The sequence below is a fragment of the Ailuropoda melanoleuca genome, chromosome 2, assembly GCF_002007445.2.
Source record: "Ailuropoda melanoleuca isolate Jingjing chromosome 2, ASM200744v2, whole genome shotgun sequence".
Lineage (NCBI taxonomy): Eukaryota > Metazoa > Chordata > Mammalia > Carnivora > Ursidae > Ailuropoda > Ailuropoda melanoleuca.
Window position 1 is genome coordinate 86,054,957 of NC_048219.1, and position 24,986 is coordinate 86,079,942.

Sequence of the window (24,986 nt, forward strand, 5' to 3'; positions counted from 1 at the left end):
TTTTCTTATTATTGAGGGTCAGCTATCAGAAATTCACACACTGTTTCAGGGGCTGTTGTCTTTGAGAGTACTATATTTCATTTCTAGTTCTCTTTTTGTTGATCACCAATATTTTATTTCTAAAAGAATCAAATCAGTATATGGAATAAGTCTTTAGAGAGTAACTTCCAAATTCTTCCAGAAACTTTTCTTGGGCTATACCAAATATTAGGTACACCTTCATAAAGAATAATATACTATCAATTCACCTATACAGTGGCAAGAACATATGAGATGTTTTTGGAATCTACCTCAATACCCTGACTGATTTTTAGCCTCCTGATAAAGTTTCATACCATTCTCAGACCTAGAGACTTAATTGTGCACCATCTATTATGCTATAGAAAATCTAAATACGTAAAATGAGGTCAGCTCAAGCACCAGTCTTTGATAAATCCTCAATCAAAACTTCTTCACTCAAGGGGCATCTGGGTGGCTCAGATGGTTAAAAAAAAAAACTAATGATGTAGTGTGTGGTGACTAACATAGCATAATAAATTAANAATACGTAAAATGAGGTCAGCTCAAGCACCAGTCTTTGATAAATCCTCAATCAAAACTTCTTCACTCAAGGGGCATCTGGGTGGCTCAGATGGTTAAAAAAAAAAACTAATGATGTAGTGTGTGGTGACTAACATAGCATAATAAAATTTTTTTTAAAAAAAAGAATAAATAAAATATTTTTTAAAAGATTTTATTTATTTATTTGACAGAGAAAGAGACAGCCAGTGAGAGAGGGAACACAAGCAGGGGGAGTGGGAGAGGAAGAAGCAGGCTCCCAGTGGAGGAGCCTGACGTGGGGCTCGATCCCAGAACGCCAGGATCATGCCCTGAGCTGAAGGCAGACAACGACTAAGCCACCCAGGGTCCCCTATAAATAAAATCTTTAAAACAAAACAAAACTTACACGCCCTGAGAAGAGTTCCTTTACTTATCTCTTGCCAATGTCAAAATGCCAATGGCTAAAATGCCAATGCTGTTTTCCTNCCAGCGGAGGAGCCTGACGTGGGGCTCGATCCCAGAACGCCAGGATCATGCCCTGAGCTGAAGGCAGACACTTAACGACTAAGCCACCCAGGGTCCCCTATAAATAAAATCTTTAAAACAAAACAAAACTTACACGCCCTGAGAAGAGTTCCTTTACTTATCTCTTGCCAATGTCAAAATGCCAATGGCTAAAATGCCAATGCTGTTTTCCTGGGTCCTGCACTTAACACACAAGCTTTTATTACTTTGTGTAAATTGCTTATTTTCTTCCAGTGATTCTTCTAGTTGGACCATTCTCTGTCATGGACACTAAAGTACTCATGGCAAGAATGTTTTTTAAATTCATATGTTTTACCATATGAATGGTAAACTGCAACTGACACAGGGCTGAAGTGTTTAGAATACTCACTATTTTCTGAATGAACACATTTCTGTTATCTCTACATTAGCACAGTCAAGATGGCTTTAAAATACAAGGAAAGATCTTGATTTAATAGATCCACTGAAGTATAATTTATATACAATAAGCTACAGACAGCTAAAGTGTACAATTTGGGATGCCTGTGTGGTGCTGTTGGTTAAGTGTCCAACTCTTGGTTTCGGCTCAGGTCATGATCCCAGGGTTATGGGATTGAACCCTGCTCAGGCTCTGTGGTCAGCCAGAGTCTGCTTAGGATTCTTTTGCCTCTCGTCTTCTGCCCCTCCCCCTACTGCACTCTTTCCCTCTCTCTAAAATAAACAATTAAAATTTAAATTTAAAAAGTGTACAATTTGATGAATATTCTTATATGTACACACCAGTGAAACAATCACTACAAGATGATGAATATTTTCATCACCCCCAAAAGATTCCTTTTGTCCCTATCAGTCCCCCAAATCCCTAGGCAAACACTGACCTGCTTTTTTCCATTATATATTTTTTTCATTTTTAGTAACTTGATATAAATGTAATCAATCTGGCTTCTTATGTGGTATATATATTACATATATATATGATGGAATACTAGTTAGACATAAAAAAGAATGAAATCTTGCCATTTACAACAACATGGATGGAACTAGAGATTTTTATGCTAAATGAAATGTCAGAAAAAGACAAATATATGATTTCACTCATATGTGGAATTTAAGAAACAAAACTCAATGAACATAGGGGAAAGGAAGGAAAAAGAAAATAAGATGGAAACAGAGAGGGAGACAAACCATATGAGACTCTTAACTATAGGAAACAAACTGAGAGTTGCTGGAGGGGAGGTGGGTGGGGGTTTAGGTGATGGGCATTAAGGAGGGCACTTGATGGAATGAACACTGGGTGTTACATGCAACTGATGAATCTGTGAAACTAATAATACACTATATATTAATTCAACTGAATTTAAATAAAAAATTTTAAGAAAAAGAATCTGGCTTCTTTCACTCAGCATAATTATTTTGAGATTCACCCATGTTGTTGTACATATCAACAGTTTGTACTTTTTTTGTTTTTTCTCATTTTTTCCTTTTTCGTATTAATATTCTATTGTATGAGTATACCACAATTTGTCTAACCATTTACCTGTTGATAAACATTTGAGTTGTTTTCATTTTGGGGGTTTTACAAAGATGCTATAAATATTCATGTACTAGTCTTTGAGTGCATATGTGCTTTTATTTCTCTTGGGTAAATATCTACAAGTGGGTTTACTTGGTAGTATGATAGATAGTATGTATAACTTTTTAAGAAGATGCCAAACTGTTTTCTAAATGAGCTATTTTATAGTCCTATTTGCAGTGTATGTTCCAGTTGCTTCATTTCCTTGGTAAAACTTGCTTTGGTCAGTTTTTTAAACTTTAGCTGTTCTAAAGGAAGTGTGCCGGTACCTCATTTGGTCTAAATTTACATTTCCCTAATGACTAATGATTTTGAGCATATTTCATGTATTTATCTGTACATCTTCTTTGGTGAAATGTCTGTTTAAAGGTCTGCCCATTTTTTGATTGGTTTGTTTGTCTTCTCATCGTTGAACTGTTTTATATTCTAAACAAGTCTTTTTTTGGATATATGTTTGCAGATATTTTCTACCAGTCTGTGGCTTTGATTTTCATTGTCTTTACAGTATCTTTTTGAAAAGAAAAACTTAAAATTTTTTTAATGTAAACAAATATATAAATATTTTCTTTTAGAGCTCCTATTTTTGGGGTCATATCTGTGAAATCTTTGCCTAACTAATGCCATCAAGGTTTCTCCTATTTTTCCTTAACATTGTAATAGTTTTAGAACTTATATTTAAGTCTATGGACCATTACAAGACAATTTTTTTCTTTTTCATATAAACCCAGTGCCCATCATAACAAGCACCCTCCTTAATACCCATCATCCATCTAGCCCACCCCCCACCCAGTTCCCTCCATCAACCCTCACTTTGTTCTTTAAGAGTCTTTCATGGTTTGTTTCCTTCTCTCTTCCCCCCCCCATATGTTTATCTGTTGTTGTTGTTTTTTTAATCCACATATTAGTGGAATCATGTGGTATTTGTCTTTCTCTGACTTATTTCGCTTACGGTAATACATTCTAGCTCCATCCACGTTGTTGAAAATGGTAAGATTTCATTCTTTTTGATTGCTGAGTAATATTCAGTTGTGTGTGTGTGTGTGTGTGTGTGTGTAGCATTTCTTCTTTATTCATTCATCAGTAGATGGAGATGACTTTTATGTAGTACACATAAATTGTTTTGGCTATCCTAGGGCTTTTGAATCTCCATATCAATTTTAGAATTAAATCATCAATGTCCTTTCAAGAAAACCTATTATTTTGATTGAGATTATGTATCATCTGTAAAGAAATTTGGAATAATTAACATTTTAACAATATTGAGTCTATATGCATAAACATACATAAATAAGTCTTCAGCTTTGTTCTTTTCAAGGTAGTTTGTCTATTCTGAGTCATTTGCATTTTCAAATAACATTTTTTTTTCATATAACTTTTAGTATCTGCTTGTCAGTTTCTGAAGAAAATGTGCTGGAATTTTGATAAGGATTGAATCAAAGCTATAGATCAATTTGGAAAGAATTGTCACCTTAATAGTGTGTCTTCCAATCCAGGAACATTGAATGTTTCTCCCTTTATTTAGATGTTTTAAAACAGTCTCTCAGCAATGTTTTCTAACTTTCAGTGTACAAGACTTGCATTTCTTTTATTAAATTTATTCTCAAACATGATATTCTTTTTAGTGCTTTTATGAATGAAATTATATTCTTTTTAAAAAAAAGATTTTATTTAGTATTTGAGAGAGAGAGAGAGAGCACGAGCAGGGGGGAGGGGACAGAGGGAGAGGGAGAAGCAGACTCCCCATTGAGCAGGGAGCCCAAAATGGGGCTCAATCCCAGGACTCTGATATCATGACCTGAGCTGAAGGCATTCACTTAACTAACTGAGCCACCCAGGTGCTCCTGAAATTACATTCTTAATTTTATTTTCAGATCATTCACTAAAGTTACATAGAAATATAATTGATTTTTGTATATTGATCATGTATTCTATGACCTTGCTGAATTCACTTATTAGTTCTAGGAGGTTTTTTCTGTTGTTATTTGTTTTGTAGATTCTCTTGGATTTTCTATGTAGACCATCATGTCATCTACACATAAGTACAATTTTGTTTCTTTTTTTCTTATCTGGATGCCTATTCCCCCCCTTTTCCTTCCACGTTATGCTGGTAGAAACTCCAGAACAATTTGAATAGAAGTGGTAAGAGTGAACATTTTGCCTTTTACCCAATCTTAGCCATGAAGCATTCAGCCTTTCACCATTAGGATTAATGTTTGCTTCAAGGTTTTTTTCTTTTTCTGTAGGTGGACTTTATCGGTCTGAGGAAATCTATTCTATTCCAAAAATTTTTTTAGAGTTTTTAACATGAATAGCCGTTAGATTTCTGTCAAATGCTTTTTCTGTGTGTATTGAGATTTTCATGAGGTTTTTGTCCTATATTGTTTCAATATGCTGTAAAATATTGATTAACTTTTGTTTGTTACACCAACCTTGCATTCCTGGGATAAATCCTACTTGGTCATGGTGTATAATCTTTTTTATACGTTTTTTTTTATGTTGTCTCCTAATATTTGGAACTGTACTCATGAGGGATAAGGGATATTGGTCTGTAGTTTTCATTTCTTGTGATGTTTTTGCCTGGCTTTGGTATGAAGGTGATACTGGCCTCAGAATGAGTTGGAAATGTTCCTTCTGGTTTTTTGGAAGAGCTTGTGGAGTAGTGGAACTGTTTCTTCTTTAAATATTTGAAAGAATTTGCCAGGGAACTTATGTAGGCCTGAGCTTGTCTTTGTGGAAAGATTTTTTTTTTTAAGTAGGCTCCATGCCCTTGAACTCAAGACTCTGAGGTGGGGGGCTGTATGCCCTACTGACTGACCCAGTCAGGCACCCTGTAGGAAGATTTTTAACTTTTAATTTCTTTACCTATTTCTTTACTTACATAAATTCAGATGTTTTATTTCTCCTTGAGTTAGTTTTGATATTTTTTTCTAGGAATTTGGCCATTTCATCTAAGTTATCTAATTTGTTGACAAAGTTTTTCATAATATTCACTTATAATCTTTTAATTTGACTTGGAACGTTTCTTTTCTAATACAGGCATTTAAAACCATGAAATTTCCTCAAGGTATGCCTTAGCTGCATGTCATAAATTTTGATACATCATGTTTTTATATTTATTCAGTCTAAAATTTCTTTGATCCATTAATTATTTAGAAATATATTATTGAATGTCCAAATATTTGTGGAGCTTCCAAATTTTGTTCTATTGTGATTTCTAATTTAATCTTATTGTGGTCAAGAAACATACTTTGTATGATTTCAATTCTTTTAAATGTATTATTGCTTTATGAGGTAATATGTGGTCTATCCTAGGAAAAATTCCATGTGCATTGAAAAGAATTTATATTCTGCTGTAATTGAATGGACAATTATATAGATATCTGTTAGGTCAAGTTGGTTGATAGTGTCAGTATATTTTATACGATTGCTGGTTTTCTGTCCAGTTGACCAGTTTTTAAATTGAGAGTGCAGTATTGAAGTCTCCATTATTGTATTACCTATTTCTCCTTTCACCTTTGTCAGTTTTTCATTCATACATTTTGGGCACATTATTTTTATATACACATAAACGTACAATTATTATAGCTAACCTCTGAATTGAACTCATGTCATTATAAAATGTCTCTTTTCTCTCAAGTAGGCTTTTTTGCCTTGAAGTCTATTTTTCCTGATATTATTAGCATAGTCATTCCAGCTCTTTTAGTTACTGTTTGCATGGATTTTTCCATCTTTGTACTTTAACCTATTTCTGTTTTTGAATCAAAACTGTGTCTTTAAAATTGGATCCTGTTTTTTAATCTAGTCTGACAACTTCTGTCTTTTATTTGGAGTGTTTAATCCACTTAATGTAATCACTGAAATGGTAGGATTTACGTCTGCTATTTGACCATTTGTATTCTATGTATTTTATGCATTTTTTTGTTTCTCCAGCATATGTGTTAAATAGATGTTTTCAAGTACACCGTTTAAATTCCTTTATTGCTTTTTTGTTTGTTTTGTTTTGGTGACTGCTTTTTTTAAAATGGATTTTATTCTTTAAAGAAGTTTTAGGATCATGGCAAAATTGAGAGGGAGGTATGAGGTTTCCCATATACGTGGCTTTTTTTTACTATATGTTTTTAAGCTATTTTCTTAGTGCTTGCTATGAGGATTGTAGTATGCCTCTTTATCTAAATCAAACTAGTTCAGATTAATTCTAACTTCATTCCAGTAGTAGAAACTTTGCTCCATTATAACTCCCTTATCTTCCTATTAGCTCATTAACACAGACTTGTAGTTATTCTTTTATATAGTAGTCTTTTAAATCAAGAGAAGAATTTAAAATATGTATTATAATGTCTTCTGTATTTACTTATTTAATTACCTTTACTGATACACTTTGTTTCTTATGTGGAGTTGTTACCCTCTAGTGTCCTTTTTGTTTGTTTGCTTGATTCTATTTATTTATTTGACAGAGAAGGAGAGAGAGAGAGAGCACAAGCAGGGCAGTGTCAGGCAGAGGGAGAGGGAGAAACAGGCTCTCTGCTGAGGAAGGAGTCCAAGTGAGGCTCAATCTTAGGACCCTGAGGTCATGACCTGAGCTGAATGCAGATGCTTAACTGACTGAGCCACCCAGGCACCCCTCTAGTATCCTTTCTTTTAATCCTGAAGGACTGCCTTTAGTATGTTTTGTAGAACAGGACTGCTTATGGTGAATTATCTCTGCTTTATCTGTGAATGTCTATTTCTCCTTCCTTTTTTTTTATTTTGAAATAATTATATTCAAAAGAGTTGTAATTATAATACAGGGTCTGTAATGATATCCCTGTGACACTGTTGATTTTGATAATTGTGTCTTCTTTCCTTCTTTGTCAGTCTTATTAAGTTTGTCAATTTTATCAATCTTTTCAAATCACCAGATTTTTTTCATAGATTTTTCGCTATTATTTCCTGTTTTCAGTTTTATTGATGTTTGCTCTGATCTTCATTATTTCTTTCCTTCTCCTTGATTAGGGTTTATTTTACTCTCCTTTTTCTAATTTTCTTTCTTTTTTGGTGGGTGCGTGTGTGTGTGTGTAGCGAGAGTTAAGATTAATAATTTTAAACATTTCCTCTTTCATAATGTCAGTATTTAGTGCTATAAATTTCCTTCTCAGAACTGCTTTAGATGCATCCCAGAATGTTTGATACTTTGTATTTTTATTTTCATTCCATTCAATATATTTATTAATTTCCCTTGAGACTTGTCACTCATGTACTATTCAGAAGTGTGTTGTTTGGTTTCCCAGTGTTTGGAGACTTTACTCTTGCTTTTCTGATATTGATTTCTAGTGTGATTCCATGTGGAGAGAGAACATACTGTGTATGATTTCAATTGTTATAAATGTAATAAAGTTTGTTTTATCATCTATCCTCGTGTATATGCTCTGTGGGCACTTGAAAAGAAGATGGTATATGCTGCTGTTGGATGGGGTGTTCTATAAATGAACGTTAGATCCTGTTGGTTGATGACATTGTTGAGTTCTTTGACATCTGTGCTGATTTTCTGTCTAGTTGTTCTATCAATTACTGAGAGATAAATATTGAAGTCTTCCACTATAATTGTGGATTTGTTTATTTATCCTTTTAGTTCTATTTGTTTTGTTTAACATATTTCAAAAGTCTGTTTTTTGGTGCATGCAGACTTAGAATTACTTGATCTTTCCAGTGGAATGATTCTTATCATGATATAATGTCTCTCTCAATTACTGGTATTTTTTTTTTGGTCTGAAATCTAATGTTAATATATCCATTCCTGTTGGTTTTTGTTAATATTGGCACAGTATATTTATTTTCACTCTTTTACTTTCAACTTTATTGTTATTTTTAATGTGAGTTTCTTATAGACACATAATTGGGCCATGTGTTTTTTAGTCCAGTGTACCAATCTCTGTCTTCTGTTGGTATACTTAGTCCATTTTAATGTAATATACATATAGATATATTAGGAATTAAGTATGTTATTTTATTTTTTTATTTTCTATTTCTCTCTCTGTTGTTCACTTTTCTGGATTTTTCCCCCCTGCCTTCCTATGAATTACTTGAGCATTTTTAAAATAAGAAATAGGAAGCTCAATAGGAGAAGGAAGGGAAGAATGAAGGGAGGTAAACAGAAGGGGGAATGAACCATGACAGACTATGGACTCTGGGAAACAAACAGAGCTTCAGAGGAGAGGGGGGTGGGGGATTGGGATAGGCAGGTGATGGGTATTAAGGAGGGCACATATTGCATGGTGCACTGGGTGTTATACGCAAATAATGAATCATGGAACATTGCATCAAAAACTGGGGATGTACTGTATGGTGACTAATATAACAAAATAAAAACTATTAAAAAATAAATAAACCATAAATATAAAATTCCATTTTTATATGTCTATAAAGTTTTGAGTGCATCTCTTTGTATAACAATTTTAGTGGCTGTTCAAGGTATTATATTATATATGTGTAACTTTTGTTATAATTACACAGTTCTCTGAGGTTCTATTAATTTTTTCAGTCTATTTTCTCTCCATTGTTCATATTGATTCATTTCTATTGTTTTATTTGGACATTTTCTGATTCTTTCCCCTGTCACCACCATTCAGCTATTGTACTAATCCATTGCATTTTAAAATTTTGGTTATTGTATTTTTCAGTTCAAAAATTTTCATTACTTTTTTCTTTGTATCTTCTCTTTCTTTGCTGGGTTCCATTTCTCCGCCCCCCCCCGCCCTGCCCCAATTATTTTAGGCATTTTGTAATTGCTTGGTGACGTGGTTTTATGAAGGCTTCTTTAAAATCTTTGTCAGTTTTAACTTGTGTCATCTTGGTGTTCGTGTTTATTGATTGCCTTGTCTCATTAAAGCTGAAGTCTTTCTGGTTTGGGGTATGATAAATGAATTTCTTATTGGAATCTGAACATTGAGTATTGTTATGAAAATCTAGATCTCATTTAAACCTCTGTTTTCACATGCCACCCCTGACACCACCCTAGCAGAGGCAGAGTGCTGCCTCATTACTGCCAGATGGGTGTGGAAGTCTAGATTTTCCACTTGGCTTCTATTGCCACTTGGTGATGGGTAGGGGAATCCTCTTTACTTCTAGGGAGGAGTGAGAAATCTGGCTCCATACTAGGCCTCCACTGATACCACCATGGCTGGAAGTCAGACATGCCTCATTACTGTTCCTCACATGCACTTCACTGATACTGTGGTGGGGAATCTTGTGTGGTGGTAAAAGTTCTGACTCTCCACTTGGCCTTCTCTAACATCATCCAAGCAAGGTGGGACGGCCTTTTATTACCTTCAAGTGGGAGTGGAAGTAAAAGCTCTTCACATTGTCTTCACTGATACTGTAGGGAATAGGGTTGCAACTAGACAGTGTGCAATTCTATTCTCTCCACTTGGTCTTTGCTGGCAGGTATGGGGTTGAGCCTGTTTTTTTCTGTGGTGTATAGCTAAAGTAGAGCAGTTATTATCTAAAAATTTTCTGTCTTCATATGCTGCACTTTTTCTGGTCTTAGACTGGAGAGAGAAAGTTTTTGTTTTTGTTTTGTTGTCCATACCCATTGGTATTTCTGAGCTGCCAGCACTTAGTCTCAGGTACATATAAGACAGAACTCTCACCAGAGATTTTACTGTTACATATTTCCTCAGGTCCCAAGGTTCCTAACCAGACTGCCTTCTTTCCACCTTTTAGAGGTTTTTTTAATGTTTTCTAATATAAATATCCAGGTATGTATATACAATGGAATATTATTCAGCCACAAAAAAACCCTGAAATCTTGTCATTTGCAACATGAATGGACCTGGAGAGTATAATGCTAAGCAAAAAAGCCAGTCAGAGAAAGACAAACACCATATGATTTCACTTATATGTGGAATTTAAGGAGCAAAACAGCTGGGGCGCCTGGTTGGCTCAGTCGTTAAGTGTCTGCCTTTGACTCATGTCATGATCCCAGCGTTCTAGGATGGAGCCCTGCATCGGGCTCCCTGCTCAGTGGGAAGACTGCTTCTCCCTCTCCTACCCACTCCCCCTGCTTGTTTTCCCTCTCTCGCTGCCTCTCTCTGTCAAAATAAAAGAAAAAAGAAAAAAGAAAAAAAGAAAGAAACAAAACAACGAACAAATGAAAAAAGGGAGAGAGAGAGACAAACCAAAAAACAGACTCTTGGGGGNAAAAAAGCCAGTCAGAGAAAGACAAACACCATATGATTTCACTTATATGTGGAATTTAAGGAGCAAAACAGCCGGGGCGCCTGGTTGGCTCAGTCGTTAAGTGTCTGCCTTTGACTCATGTCATGATCCCAGCCTTCTAGGATGGAGCCCTGCTCAGTGGGAAGACTGCTTCTCCCTCTCCTACCCACACCCCCTGCTTGTTTTCCCTCTCTCGCTGCCTCTCTCTGTCAAAATAAAAGAAAAAAGAAAAAAGAATAAAAGAAAGAAACAAAACAATGAACAAATGAAAAAAGGGAGAGAGAGAGACAAACCAAAAAACAGACNAAAAAAAAGACTCTTGGGGGGCCTGGGTGGCACAGCGGTTGAGTGTCTGCCTTCGGCTCAGGGCGTGATCCCGGCGTTATGGGATCGAGCCCCACATCAGGCTCCTCCGCTATGAGCCTGCTTCTTCCTCTCCCACTCCCCCTGTTTGTGTTCCCTCTCTCGCTGGCTGTCTCTATCTCTGTCGAATAAATAAAATCTTTAAAAAAAAAACCAGACTCTTTTAATTTAAATTCAATTAGCCAACATGTAGTACATCATTAGTTTCAGATGTAAAGTTCTATAATTCATCAGTTGGGTATAACACCCAGTGCTCATCACATTACATGCCCTCCCTAATGCCCATCACCCAATTACCCCACCCCCCACCTCTTCTCCAGCAACCCTCAGTTAGCTTCCTACTGTTAAGAGTCTCTCATGGTTTTTCTCCCTCTCTGATAACTTCCCATTCAGTTTTCCCTCCCTTCCCCTATGATCCTCTGCACTGTATAGTCCACACATGAGTGAAGCCATATGATAATTGTCTTTCTCTGATTAGCTTATTTTGCTCAGCATAATACCCTCCAGTTCCATCCAAATCTATGTAAATGGTAAGTATTCATCCTTTCTGATGGCTGAGTAATATTCCATTGTGTGTGTGTGTGTGTATGTGTGTGTGTGTGTGTGTATATATATATACATATACACACACCATATCTTCATTATCCACTCATCTGTCAATAGACATCTGGGCTCTTTCCACAGTTTTGCTATTTGTGGACATTGCTGCTATAAACATTGGGGTGCAGGTGCCCCTTCAGATCACTACATTTGTATCTTTGGGGTAAATACCTAGTAAGCAATTGCTGGGTCATAGGGTAGCTCTATAAAAGACAGATTCTTAACTATAGAGAACAAGTACATGATTACTAGAGGGCATGTGGGTGGGGGGATGGGTAAAACAGATGAAGGGGATAGAGTATATTTATCTTGATGAGTACAGGGTGATATATGAAAGTGTTGAATTACTGTACTTTATATCTGAAACTAATAACACTGTATGTTAACTACACTGGAATGAAAGTAAAATAAAGTAAAATAAAATAAAATAAAATGATAAAATAAAATATGTGCACAGAAGATATATGTGCGTGGCTTTTAGCTCTACTTAATGGAAGGCATAAGGAAAAAGTATTTATACTTTATCTTTTGAGGCAAAAACTTCCATATTTTATTCCAAAGGCAATATTCCTTTTTGTGAATATAGAATTCTTCATTAACTTTTTTTAAAGATTTTATTTATTTATTTGACAGAGAGACATAGCCTGTGACAGAGGGAACACAAGCAAGGGGAGTGGGAGAGGAAGAAGCAGGGTCCCAGCAGAGCAGGGAGCCCAATGCCGGGCTCGATCCCAGGACCCTGGGATCACGCCCTGAGCCGAAGACAGATACTTAATGACTGAGCCACCCAGGCGCCCCTAACATTTTTTTTTTCTTTCAACACTTTGAATATGTTATCCCACTGCCTTGGTGCCTTTATAGTTTCTGATGAAAAGTTGGCTGTCAATCTTATTTTTGATCCCATGTATGCGATACGTTATTTTCTTTTGCTACTTTTAAGATTTTCTCTTTGTTGAAGACATACAGATGGCCAACAGACACATGAAAATATGCTCAACACCACTAATGTAAATAAAGAACACATGAGATATCACCGTACACCTTTCAGAATAGCTAGTATCAAAAATATAAGAAATAACAAGTGTTGGCAAGAATGTGGAGAAAAAGGAACCCTCATACACTGTTGGTGGGAATGTAAATTGGTACAGCCACTGTGAAAAACAGCATGGAGGTTCCTCAAAAAATTAAAAATAGAGATACCATATGAATATTTACCCAAGGAAAACAAAAACACTAATTTGAAAAGACATATGCACCTCTATGTTTATTGCAGCATTATTTATAATAGCCAAGATATTGTTCGTTGATAGATGAATATATATGGAAAATGTGATATATATACATATATGTATACACACACACACACACATACACACACAATGGGATATTATGCAACCATAAAAAAGGATGAGTTCTTGCCATTTGTGATAATATGAATGGACCTAGGGGGTATTATGCAAAATGAAATAAGTCAGACTGAGAAAGACAATACCATATGATTTCACTCATATGTGGAATCTATGAAACAAGTAAATAAACAAACAAAAAGCAGAATGAGATCTATAAATACAGAGAACAAACATGATTGCCAGAGGGGTAGGAGGTGGGGGATGGGCAAAATGAATGAAGAGGAGTGAGAGATACAGGCTTCCAGTTATGGAGTGAATAAGTCGTGGGAATAAAAGGCACAGCATAAGGAATATAGTCAATGATATTGTAATGCATTGTTTGGTGATAGATTGTAGCTATACTTATTATGAGCATAGCAAAATATATAAACTTGTCAAATCACTAATTTGTACACCTGAAACTAATGTAACATTATGTGTTAACTATACTCGAATTTAAAAAAAATTAAAGAAAGATTTTCTCTTTGTCTTTGTTTTTCAAGTTTGACAATGATATGTCTAGGTATGAATGTTTTTTAGTTTATTTTAATTGGAGTTTCTGGAGCTTATTGCATGTGTATATATTAGCTTCCCACTGCTGCTGTAGTAAATTACCACAAATATGGTGGCTTAAAACAACTCTGGAGGTCAGAGTCGGCAACATGCTTCACTAGGCTAACATCAAAGTGTTAGCAGGGCTGTGTTTTTTCTAGATGCTGCATTTTTTTCTACAGAGAATTGTTTCCTTTCTTTTTCTAGCTTCAAGAGACTGCCTGTATTTCTTGGTTTGTGGTACCTTCCTCTATCATGAAATTCAACAATTGCTACTCAAATCATTATCACATTGCATCCCTGTGATATTTCTACCACCACCTTATAAGGCTCCTTGTGATTACATTAAGCTCACACAGATAAGTCAGGATAAATTTCTCATCTTAAGATCCTTAATTACATCTGCAAAATCCCTTTTGCCATGTAAGTTAATCTATTATGGGTTTTAGTGATTATGGACATGGACATCTCTGTCCATTTGTCTATCACAGTATGGAATAAATTTTTTTTTCAATCAGATTTGCAAAGTTTTAAGATATCTTGTGCTTTATTCTAGTTGTTAAAAACTGGACATTTTAGGGTTGAAGATATTGTAACAACTTTGGAATCAGATCTTCTCTCTGTCCCCCAATTTCACTATATTGCTTTTCTTTTCCTATTTGCTGTTTCTTGTTTCGTGACTTTCCTGGATTGGTTCTGTTGATTTTTTATTTCTTGGAGTAAAGCCACTGAGTTCTCTGATTTCTTTTAAAAAGTTTTTGTTTTTACTTATGAGTCTAGGTTTCTAGGAATTACCCCTTGGTCAGCTCAGTTTAGTGATCAGCCAATGACTGGCCAGATAATTTCTTTAAATGATCCAGGAAGTTTTCTACCTTTTACCACAAAGATGTGTGTGTGAAGGCAAATCTTCAAATCTAAGGTAATTTGCAAGTTAGCTGTAGTTTCCACTTTTTGCTTGCAAAGGGCTATAAGGTCACCCAAATGTAAGTTACTAAGCCCTCTCTGGTTTTTCCTGTCCTTGCACATCTTCCTGTGTATGCATGTGCAGTCTTCTAGATCTTCTAGATCCTCAGGAATGTGAGAGCTTTTCAAAGTTCCCTGTGGTCTATACTTTCTCCTCCCTAAATTTCCCTTTTAAACTTTGGGCCAGGTTTTTTGTCATGGGCTGAATTGTGCCCTCTGTCAACAAATCCATATGTTGACACCGTAACCATTTGAGTATGTGACTGTATTTGGAGTTAGGATCTGTAAGGATGTAATTCACTTAACATAAGATCATTAGGGTGAGATCTAACCCAATACGGCTGGTTTCCTTATAATAAAAGGAAATTTGGATAGAGACCATGTGAAGACACAGAGAAAAAATGACTATCTACAAGTCAAGGAGAGAGGACTCAGAAGAAACCAACCCTGCCAACACCTTGATTTAAGACTTCCAGCCTCTAGAGTTGTGAGAAAATACATTTTTGTTTGTTTGGTTTTTTTTTAAAGATTTTATTTATTTATTTGACAGAGATAGAGACAGCCAGCGAGAGAGGGAACACAAGCAGGGGGTGGGAGAGGAAGAAGCAGGCTCATAGCGGAGGAGCCTGATGTGGGGCTCGATCCCATAACGCCAGGATCACGCCCTGAGCCGAAGGCAGACGCTTAACCGTTGTGCCACCCAGGCGCCCCTGTTTGTTTGTTTAAACCATCTAGTCTATGGCACTTTGTTATGTGTCCTAGAAAACTGATACACTCATCTTTTCCCCAACTAAATCCATAGTTTTAACTAACTGCAGTGTTAACATTTCCAGCTGATTGCTATTGTTTTCCATAACTCCTATAAATAGAACTTTTTCCATGGAGCTGAACTTCAAGTTAGGTAAAATGTTGATAATGCCCCAAGAATAGGTTTTTTCCCAGGGAGCTTCTGAAAATATTGTCAAAATAGCGACAGTTCTTAGGGGATAGGGCATTTCACAAAGCTCCAAACAGATCAGTTGACTCTACTGCTGCTGATTCTTGACAGCTATCACCCTGGTGCTGGGGGGGGTGGGAATAGTTGCAATTAAAACACCACAGGTGCCATTGTCTTATGAAGTTCAGTAGTTTTCCTTGAATAAATACTTTTCAATTTATTCCATGCTTTTAAAGGTTAGTTTCTGAAGTCTAAAATGGTTGAGTTCTATTGTTTTGTCAGTATTTTTTTTGCTTTTGTGGGAAGAGGATTCACTGAAGTCCTAATGCTGCCACTCTGAAAGTCTTGCCCTTCACCTTGTTTTTGAAAGGTATTTCTGCTGGACATAGAATTCCAGGTTTACAGGTTCTTTTTCTTCTTTCAGAACTTTATTGTGGAAGGAGCCAAGATGCCCTTCAATAAATGAATGGATAAAGAAGATGTGGTCCATATACACAATGGAATATTACTCAACCATCAGAAAGAACGATTACCCAACATTTGCAGCAACATGGACGGGACTGGAGGAGATTATGCTAAGTGAAATAAGTCAAACAGAGAAAGACAATTACATATGGTTTTACTCATTTATGGAACATAAGAAATAGCAGGGAGATCGGTAGGAGAAGGAAGGGAAGAATGAAGGGGGGGTAAACAGAAGGGGGAATGAACCACGAGAGAGTATGGACTCTGGGAAACAAACTGAGGGCTTCAGAGGGGAGGCGGATGGGGGATTGGGATAGGCCGGTGATGGGTATCAAGGAGGGCATGTATTGCATGGAGCACTGGATATTATATGCAAACAATCAATCATGGAGCACTACATCAAAAACTAAGGATGCACTGCATGGTGACTAACATAACATAATAAAATTTTTTTAAAAAGACCTAAATAAATAAGTAAATAAATAAATAACCATTCACATGTTTTGCTAAGAAAATAAAAATAAAAAAAAAGATATTGCTCCACAGTGTTTTGGCTTCCCCTGCTCTACTGAGAAGTCTGCTGTCATTTTTATCTGTTTTTCTGTATGTAGTGTCTTTTTTACTAGTTGCTCTTAAGGTTTTCTCTTCACCACTAATTTTAAGCAATTTGATTATGATTTTCTTAGTGTAGTTTTCTTTCTGTGCTGTCTCTTTGGGGTTTGTTGAGTTACTTGAATCTTTGGACTATATATTTTATCAAATTTGGGGAAATATTGGCCAGTATTTTTCCACATGTTTTTCTCCTCTTCTCTTTCTGGGCTCTGATTACAAGCATAGTAAACACTTGGTGTTGTCCCAAAGTTCCTTCATGTTCTGTTTACTGTTTTCAGTCTTTTTCTTTCTTGTTTCATTTTGGGTAGTTTCTATTGCTATGCCTTCAAGTTCACTGATCTTTTTCTGTGTATACTTCATCTCATACATTGTATGTCTTTGCCTTAGAGATTCAATGTTATATGTATATATAAATTTTAATTTTTTTGGTTGTCAAATGATCTTTTATTAAAATATTTTCTTTTGTTGTTCTTAGCTAGCTGGGCATTTCACTGAACCACTATTGATGTCATCTATGATGTCATGAAGGTGACAGACATCAACATTGCCACCCACAGATTGGACAGTCCCCAGGAACTTTTTAATGGTTCCAGAGAAATTCTCTGGCTAAAGATTGGTACCACATTTGTCAGGCAATTTTGACAGTCTCATCGAAAGTTATATTTCCACTGTGCTTAATGTTTCTTGGCTTCTTTCTGTCTTTTGCTGGCTCCTTGAGGACTTTGATAATCAGGGCAGAAGCAGAAGGTACCACTTAAATCTGGTCCTGTCTGTTCTGAATGGTCAGTTTCAATGTAATCCTTAGACCTTTCCACTCACCAGTTGCTTTGGTGATGTCATCACCAAACTTTTTTGGAGACAGACCCAGGGGGCCAATCTTTGGGGCCAGGACAGGTGTGGCACCAACATCCCCATTGGTGTACTTCAGGTATATGACTTTGATCTTATTGGGGTCGAACTTAGGCAACAGGGTGGAGGCAGCCGGTGTTAGATAAATCTGGATTTGGGAAAACCAGAGACAGTTGCCCCTTTGCCTGCTCTAAGCAGGAAGCCAAAAGTTATAAATTTTAATTTTTAGATTTTATTATTATATTATGATTTAAATATATATCAAATACATATATTTTTCCTTGCTTCTCCTTATCATGTGCATGCTTTCCTCTACCTTCTTGAACATATAAATGAACTTATAATAGCTGTTTTAATGTCCTTGTCTAATAAGTTTATTACTGTATAATTTCCAAGTCTATTTTCAAGTTTTTTTTCCCTTCTTACTTGAAGTTGAATTTCTTGCCCTTTTGTATGCCTGATAATTTTGGATTGATGCCAGACATCGTAAATTTTACATTGTTGATTGATGAATTTTTAATACAGTTGACCTTTGAACAACATGGTTTGAACTGCATGGGTCCACTTATACACAGGGTTTTGGTGGGGTTTTTTTTTTTGATACAGTACAGTACTGTAAGCGTATTTTCTCTTTCTTATGATTTTTAATAACATTCTTTTCTCTAGGTTACTTTATTATAAGAATACAAAATATGTGATATTATGTTTTCAAGAAGGCTTCCAGTCAACAGTAAGATGTTAGTATTTAAGTTTTGGGGAGCCAAATGTTATCTGTAGATTTTCAAGTGCGTGGGAGATCTGTATTTCTTTAAGTGTTTTTGAAATTTATTTTTGGACATAGTTACTTAGAAATAATTTAAGACTAACTATTAATTTTTGTTAGCTGGGTTCAGAATAGCCTTTTGTCTAGTGCTGTTTTGCCTCTTTACTAAAGCAATAACCATCTGATGACTCTATGTGTGGTAAAAATTTACATTCTGATTTGTGGGACACAAACTATTCCTAGTTCTGTGTGAGCTCTGGATCTTATTCCACATGATCCTCTCTAATGATCTTTCCTTTGGCTGTCATGTGCTAATTAACATTCTGCTAAAGAGTTTAAGGGAATCCTCTGTGGAGCTCTAGATCTCTCTATATGTGCATCTCTCTCCTCTCCAGGACTTTGCCACATAAATTCTGGGTACCTTGCTCTCCTTGAACTCTAAATTTTGTTTCATTACTGAATGGAGATCACCAAACTCTGCTTTCGCACACCTTCCTTATGCTGTGGCCTAGAAACTTTCTCAATGAAGTGAACTAGGGCACTCACAGGGTTTATGTCATTTATTTCCCTTCTCTCAATGTTCCCTATCCCATACTACCTATTGTTCAATATTTGAAACCCTTTTTCTTTTTTTTATAATAATATTTTTTATTATATTATGCTAGTCACCATACAGTACATCCCTGGTTTTCGATGTAAAGTTCGATGATTCATTAGTTGCATATAACACCCAGTTCACCATGCAATACATGCCCTCCTTACTACCCATCACCAGCCTATCCCATTCCCCTACCCCCCTCCCCTCTGAAGCCCTCAGTTTGTTTCTCAGAGTCCATAGTCTATCATGCTTCATTCCCCCTTCTGATTACCCCCCTTTCTTTATCCCTTTCTTCTCCTACCGATCTTCCTAGTTCTTATGTTCCATAGATGAGCGAAACCATATGATAATTGTCTTTCTTGGCTTGACTTATTTCACTTAGCATTATCTCCTCCAGTGCCGTCCATGTTGCAGCAAATGTTGAGAAATCGTTCTTTTTGATAGCTGAGTAATATTCCATTGTATATATGGACCACATCTTCTTAATCCAGTCATCTGTTGAAGGGCATCTCGAAACCCTTTTTCTTTTAATTTTGCCCAGTTGTTAAGGCAGAAGGGCAAGTCTGGTTACTGTCTTGCATCGTGGCTGGAAGCATAAGTCCTAAACCCTGATTCTTAAAATGCACCNAAACCCTTTTTCTTTTAATTTTGCCCAGTTGTTAAGGCAGAGGGGCAAGTCTGGTTACTGTCTTGCATCGTGGCTGGAAGCATAAGTCCTAAACCCTGATTCTTAAAATGCACCTTTGACACCTGTGCTGATATTCAATGACAGGTGAGTACAAGAGGACTAGGAATTTATTTTGTGGCTATTTGGATTAAATGATAATTTAAAGAAGACATTACAGGGCACCTGGGTGGCTCAGTTGGCTGAGCTTCTGTCTTGAGCTCAGGTTATGATACTGGGGTCCTGGGATTGAGCCCCAAGTCAGGATCCCTGCTCAGTGGGGAGTCTGCTTCTCCTTCTCCCTCTGCCCCTCCCCCTGCTTGTGCTCTCTCCCTCTCTCTCTCTTTCTCACTCTCTGTATCTGTCTCAAATAAATAAATAAAATCTTTAAAAAAAAAATAAAGAAGACATTACAATTAATGCCACAGAAATAAAAAGGCACCTGGGTGGCTCAGATGGTTAAGCATCTGTCTTTGGCTCAGGTCATGATCTCCAGGTCCTGGGATGGAGCCCCATGTTGGGGTCCCAGCTCAGCAGGGAGCCTGCTTCTCCCTCTCCCTCTGTCTCGCCCCCTGCTTGTGTTCTCTCTGTCTCTCTCTCTCAAATAAATAAATAAAATCTTTTTTAAAATGTTTTGGAAGTCCTAGACAGAGTAATCAGGCAAAGAAAGGAAATAAAAGCCATCCAAATTGGTAAGGAAGAAGCAAAACTGTCACTATTTGCAAATGACATAATAGTATGTATAAAAAACCCTAAGAACTCAACCAAGAACAAATAACAAATTCTGTAAAGTTGTAGGATAAAAATCAATATACACATGATGTGATGAGCACTGGATGTTACACGCAACTAATAAATCATTGAAGAGTATATGAAAAACTAATGATGTACTGTATATTGGCTAATTGAAATTAAATAAAAAAATCAATATACAAAAATTATCCCACTTACAGTTGCATCAAAAAGAATGAAATACATAAGAACTAGGAAGATTGGTAGGAGAAGAAAGGGATAAAGAAAGGGGGGTAATCAGAAGGGGGAATGAAGCATGAAAGACTATGGACTCTGAAAAACAAACTGAGGGCTTCAGAGGGGAGGGGGGTGGGGGATTGGGATAGGCTGGTGATGGGTCGTAAGGTAAGGAGGGCACGTATTGAATGGTGCACTGGGTGTTATATGCAACTAATGAATCATCGAACTTTACATCAAAAACCAGGGATGTACTGTATGGCGACTAACATAATATAATTTAAAAAAAAAAGAAAAAAGAAAAAGAATGAAATACCTAGGGATTAATTTAACCAAGGTGAAAGACCTTTACTCTGAAAACCATAAAACATTGATGAAATAAACTGAAAAAGACACAGGTAAATGGAAAGATATTCCATGCTCATTGATTGGAAGAATGAATAATTTTCAATGTCCATAGTACCTATATCAATCTATAGATTCAATGCAACACCTATCAAAATTCAACACATTTTTCACAAAAATATATACACATGCACACAATGGAATAATATTCAGACATAAAAAAGGAGGAAATATTGCCATTTGCAACAACATGGATGGTTCTTGAGGGCATTATGCTAAGTGAAATAAGTCAAGCAGAGAAAAACAAGTACTGTATGACCTCACTTGTATGTGGAATCTAAAATAAAACAAAAACAAAACTGAATTCATAGATATGGAAAACAGATTGTTGGTTGCCAGAGGTGGCAAGTGGGGTGGAGTGAAACAATTGAAAGGAGTCAAAAGGTATAAACTTTCAGTTACAAAATAGATAAATCCTGAGGATGATGTATAGCGTGGTGACTATAGTTAATAATATTGTATTGTATATTTCAAAGTTGTTAACAGAATAAAAGTTCACATCATAAGAAAAAATTGTAATTATGCATGGTGACGGATGTTAAGCAGACTTATTGTGGTGATTACTTGGCAATATATACAAATACCAAATCATTATGCTGTACACGTGAAACTAATGTTATATGTCAATTATATCTCAATAAAAAATGAGAATTTAAGAATCAACCTTCAAACCTAATATAACGTTCAGAAGCTAAAACACTAAGGAGTATAGTTAGAACTCAAATTCAGGTCTGTGAACATAGGTATATGATAAAGACTAAATAGGTTTTGGGCATTCTGACTGAGATACCATAACAAATTACACAAGTTTAGCAGCTTAAAACAATGTGAATTTATTATCTCACAGCTCTGTAGGTCAGAAATCTGGGTTCCACATGGCTTGGCTGGTTCCTTGACTTAGTGTCTATAAAGACTGAAATCAAGATGTCAGCAGGGCTGTTTCTTTCTCAGGAAGCTACAGGAGAACCCCTTTCTAGGCTTATTCTGATCATTGGCAGAATTCAATGTGGCTGTAGGATGTAATCCCTATTTCCTTGCTGCGTGCCATCCAGAGGTCATGCTCATTTTCTAGAGGCTGTCTGTAACCCCTAGTTAGTGGCCCCTTTCATAGGTAGATTGGGTCCCTCATGCTTTGAATCTCTCTGACTCTTCCCTTTGCCTCATCTCTCCTGTTACATCTCTTTTCACTCTAGTTGGAGAAATTCATCTGTTTTTAAGGGCTCAAGTGGTTAGATTTGGCTGACCCAGATAATCTAGGGTAATCTCCCTATATGAAGGCCCATAGCCTTAAATACATTTGTAAAGTTCATTTCACCAAGTAACATAACATAATCAGAATCCAGTGATTAGAGAATAGACATCTCAGGGGGCATTATTTAGTATATCATATCAGTGTATTAGCTAAAATCTTCATCCTAAGAAGATGGAGGAATAGACAATTGTACCCTTGGAAGACCTCTGACTTTCTCACCCTTGCTGTTATTCAGTTTCACCTTGGAGACTGAAATAAACAGATATCAAACACCATCACAAAATATCAAAGCTGGAAGAAATGTTATCAATCACCTAGTCCAGACCTTTTATTTTACAGATTAGAAAATTAATGTACAGAGACAAGAAGCTGCTTTGATTAGTTAATGGTAGAAATGAATATTTATTCTGGATCTGCAGATCCTTGCCAATATGTGGTTTCATTAATTACCTGAGTAGGCATTTATCTATCCTTTCAAGCTTCAGTTTGTTCATCTGAAAAATGGGAATAATAATGATCTTTCCTTCTTAAAGATGTTGCAAGAATTAAAGGAAATTAGTGTATATAAGTACATAGTGCAGTAACTATACCTGGGATTTAGTAAGTGCCGGAAATGTGAGCTATCATTATTGTTGTTGTTACTATTATATTATTATTTTATGAATCAAGGCTGCATCAACATATAGGCACCTTCTTTTGACTGAACTCATTCAATAACTGAATAATTTCATTGAAGTAATTGTAAATGTGAGACTTTTATGTTATATAACTGCTTTTTCAATATGATCACTTTTTTCTGCTTAAGTGACTTGAAAATTTAGATGGGTGAGAAAATCTATACCACCTGGATTGAACCTTTATGTTAAGGTGATAAAGAAATATATACTCACTCTAATTCTCTATTTTAGTAAACCTGGTCATTAATGTACTCATAAAACAAATGTTTTTTGATTGTCAGTTATAGGCCAGGTGATATATATATATATACATTTATATACAGGAATGAATAAAACAGATGTGATCCTTGGGGTGCCTGCCTAGCTCAGTTGGCAACACATGCGACCCTTGATCTTGGGTTTGTGGGTTTGAGCCCCATGTTGGGTGCAGTGATCATTTAAAAATAAAATTTTTAAAAAATGTTTTTAAAACAGACATGATCCTTGCTCACTCAGAGCTTATTGACTGGGGAGAAACTCACATTCATTGAGTAAATAAGTATGTAAATAAAGATCACTGTAAATTCTTTGAAGGAAAATAATAGGATGATACAAGAAATTTAAAAAGACCAATACTAGATTGGAGATCGGGATTCTCTGAGAAGTGACATTTTAGCTGAGACCCAAAGAAAGAGAAGGAATCAGCCATGTAGAGAGTATTCATGTGGTTGGCCATGGAGATGGAAATAAATTTGCAGATTTGAAGGAGAGGAAGATGGAGAAGGAGAGAGGGGATGAGAAGAAGGAGGTTTTGTTGAAGAGTTAGATAAGGGCAGGTGATAAGAGAAAGGATGGCCTAAAGATGACTCCTAGGTTTCAGACTGGGAGTTAAGGAATATTGTTAGAAGGAAGTTTAGAGGCATTATGTCTAATTTTATCAATTACTTGTCATGTTGCATGTAGTTTCATATGATATTTGGCTTAATTTCAAAGGAAATCTTATATAAAATATCATGACAATCAAATCTACCTACCTCTCTGAAGGATTCTTGTGAAAAGCTGTTCAGAAAATGCAGTTGTAAAAAAGAAAAGAAAGGAAAAAAGAAAAGAAAGATAGTAGATACAATGCTAAATATTTGTTTTATGAGAAAGAAATAAGTGAATTTAATTACAAAACAGTTGCTTAAAAGTGGAGCTGATAGAGCTGATGAAATTAAAAGATCAGAGAAGGCAAGTCAATAAATAGAAAAGAATATTTTATTCTTAATACAAACAGTGTATCATTTAAGTCAATCTGGATGGAAGGGAAATAACATTTTTAAAGGGGAACTTGCAGTGGCATAATGGAGAGACTTATGTGTTGAAGGTTAACTATGTTCACTGATCTGTTATTCAATACTTAATTTAATCTTAACAAAAACTCTGAAATCCAGACATTATCTCACCTTAAACATGAACAAACTCAGGTTTGTAGTAGCTAAGTAAGTTGTTCACTGTCAAGGTTAAACAAGTGACAAAGTTATGATTTATTCTCAAGTCTGTATCTTTGGGGTCAAGGAATGAACCATGAGAGACTATGGACTCTGGGAAACAAACTGAGGGATTCAGAGGGGAGGGGGGGTGGGGGAATGGAATAGGCTGGTGATGGGTATTAAGAAGGGCATGTATTGCATGGTGCACTGGGTGTTATACACAAGTAATGAATCATGGAATTTCACATCAAAAACTAGGGATGTACTGTATGGTGACTAACATAATATAATAAAAAATATTATTTAGGTGTTAAGATGGCGGAGGAGTAGGGGACCCCTTTTTCAGCCGGTCCCCTGAGTTGAGCTGGATAGGTACCAGACCAGCAGGAATATCNGGAATCAGCCTGAGACGCAGGAAGATACATCTGGATCTCTACAAATGAACATCTCCAGCGCTGAGTATCGAGGTACGAAGCGGGGAGCTGTGAAACCGAGCAAAGATATCAGAAGCTAAACAGAAGGGGGAGGGAGCCGCCGTGTCAGGGCGCCAGGAAGTGGTAGCCACCTGCAAGGGGGAGCGGACAGACCGCGGACCCACACACTTGAGACAGCAGACTGAGAAGGGAGCTCCGGGAGCGCACGCGGGACGGCTGGCGGTTGGCGGGCCA

General features: G+C 36.3%; 1 pseudogene; it reads right to left on the reverse strand.

Moving 5' to 3' along the window:
• Positions 1 to 17,161: 17,161 nt before the first annotated feature.
• Positions 17,162 to 24,986, reverse strand: part of LOC109491310 — a 13,478-nt pseudogene continuing 5,653 nt past the window's right edge.